Consider the following 2,899-nt stretch of genomic DNA (forward strand, 5'->3'; position numbering starts at 1 on the left):
CTGCAACATGGCAGCCCTCACTCTGCTGAGATCACGTCAATGTGCTGGGCTCAGACAACCTCTGAGAGGCCTCCTGTGGGCTAGACCCAAGAGACTTGAGATGGTCCAACATGATTCTCTTCATTTTCAATCCAGAAAACATTCAGGGATTCTCAACCCTCAGAAGGCTTCAAGCAGTATTTTGAGGGTACCACAAAGCCCCAAATGTTTCAAAATCACCTCCCAACCAGCCAGGAAAATCAATAGCTTCTTCTTTTGTCTAGCTTGAAATTCCCACTGTTAGAGTTGTTCTTTGGGGCTCACATAGATGAATGAGCAATAACCAAACATCTTACACCTATTTTCTCTGTCTAGCTCTCTATTTTTGCAACATAAACACACACACCCGAGTGCCTTCATATGTATGTCTATATACAAGGACCACCCAACCACCTGATTATACCAAAACAGCTAGATTGCACTGACTCAGCCACAAATTTCATTTTCCCCAACCATAATTGGCTCATGATGTTACTAGCCTCTTCACCTAACCCCAACCTGTTCTCAGCACCTAACCCAGTAGGCAGCTCACTATTCGCAGACTACCACTGCCACAATCCTTAACCTCGCTGTGACCACATTCACACTCACACTGTCTCAATTCTCTCCCTCTCCATGTAGATATCAAGAAGTCCCAACCCCATATGTATGGTTGTTACTCTTGTACCCAGGAAAAATCAAGAGCCTAAGGGAAGGAGAACCACAAACAGAAAGGAAGAAAAAGAAAAAGTAATCCAGACTCAGAAAGTTTTAGAGCATTAGGAAAATGTTAAGCTGATGAAATAGTTTGAACTGCCATTTTACTAAGTTTAAAGAATTACTCAAAAAAAAAATCTGTTGAGTGAAAATGTTTGTTACCTAAATCAGAAATGTAAAAAATACTGTGGGAACTTTAGGAATTAAAGAGAGACATTTTGGGGAAAGGATCTTTTGTCAGTAACATTCATCCTCTCCCATCATGGGGGTTTCTGCTTTGCCCCCCTCCCCGCCATGAAGTTGTCTTAACCATAGGAAGAGTATTAATGGAGTAGACTGCTAAACCTATCTTCCTGTATCTCATGCCAAAAATTATAAAATTACATAACTAGCATTTAAAAGCAGTATGTATTATAGCTACACTTCCTTGAGTTTAACACCTGTGACTTATTTTTTTTAACAGAAGCAATGACCTGGTGTACCATGGGTACTCAAGAATTATTCCTTAACTAAGGAAACGATCTAGCAGAGGAAAAGCTAAGCCATGCCCGGGTGCCCTAGAGACTCTCAGCCTCCTCCCTTGAGCTAGATGTGCCATGAAGACCCAGGGAACTCTGAACAAGCATGCACACTCACACACAAGCTCCGTCTTGTTCTAGACAGGGAATCAGACCATTTCCAAAGTTGCTGGGGAGAAAGAAGAGACTCCAAGCATGGTGTGAGGTCCCAGGCTGCTGCGCTAAGCCTGCTAGTCTCATGATGAGAAGGGCAGCTAAGGTTTCTCACCTGTGAAGCACAGCAAACTCTCAGAGATATCTAATATCAAAACCACGTGCATTTAAGGTGAGTAGTCATGAACACAGTCGGCTTTGGGAGAAAAAAGTCCTGTTAAAACTAAAATCCCAGCTGATTTCCAGAAACACACAGCAGGGAACAAATTATTACCAGGCCAGCCCTCCAGGCCAGAGGTCCTGACTTAGCTCTCTCAGAACCCTCTTGCCCAACTGAAACAAACTTATTTTAAAGGGTCTGTGTTCCCTATCAATGCAGACAGACGTTTGAAAGAGACTTTAAACACTATGCCTTGTTACAGGGATGAAAATTTGAATGTGTGCTTTTCCCCAATGCTTCCAACTCCAAGAATCTGAACAAACAAAATGGTTGTTCACATCTTTTGTCTGTAAAAGTGAACATAGGAAACCAGAAATGATACTACTTTCTTATGATAAAAGCAGACACTTGTTAGCAACTACTTGTGAATTCCTCATGCCTATCACAGTACTGGTGGTAAAGAAAGAAAAAATACAGTGTGGTGCCTATGGCTCAAGGAGTAGGGCGCTGGGTCCCATATATTGGAGTTGGCAGGTTCAAACCTGGGCCCAGCCAAAAACTGCAAAAATAATAATAATAATAATAAACCCTATGACACTCATGTCAAAGAACAAAATTACAATAAATTGAGTTTTAAAGATCTAATTGGCTTCTATTAATGATTTATGGGCCAGGCAGCATCCAGTCTACAAAATAGGTGCTGTGATGGGTGTGTGGCAGAACAGCTGGGCTTGAGCCAGAATAAGGAAACAGCATAGTAGAAATAAGAAGATTGGCTAATATCAGGTGACTTTATTTTACTTTGGTTATTTCCCTTTATGTGTTAAAACAGTGGCGACTTCCTTACAGTGCTGCCTCAAGTTGGGCCCTTTTTGACTGGTGGCTGTGAATCACTTGTATTTTCAGAAAACTTGCCCCTTTAGGGACTTGGCTACCGTCTCTCTCCTGATTTCTCCAGAGCTCAGCTCTTACAAACAAGCAGCTTAGGGTTAGTTTTGGTGATACGGAACCTGAGCACAAGCAACTCCATTTCGGATTGGTCTGTTGGAGCTTAATGCAGGCACTCAGTGCAATCAATGGCCACACATAAATTTTATTTAACACTGGTTAAAGATGATGAGGCAGACTTTATTTAAGGAGCCTGGGGCATGACTGTAAGTATAAGGATTCACCCACAAAGTGGTCTTACAGTGGGGGACGGAGATTGGGCTTAACTCTGACACCAACAAGGACAGTGGAGATTTATCCATTTATCCAGTGGAGGAGCAAGGTGGGCAAGAGACAGTGGATAGAAAATTACTAGGGAAATATCAGGGTTAGGGATCTCTGGCTA

The sequence above is a fragment of the Otolemur garnettii genome, unplaced genomic scaffold, assembly GCF_000181295.1.
Source record: "Otolemur garnettii isolate 467f Iridium unplaced genomic scaffold, OtoGar3 scaffold00050, whole genome shotgun sequence".
Taxonomy (NCBI): domain Eukaryota; kingdom Metazoa; phylum Chordata; class Mammalia; order Primates; family Galagidae; genus Otolemur; species Otolemur garnettii.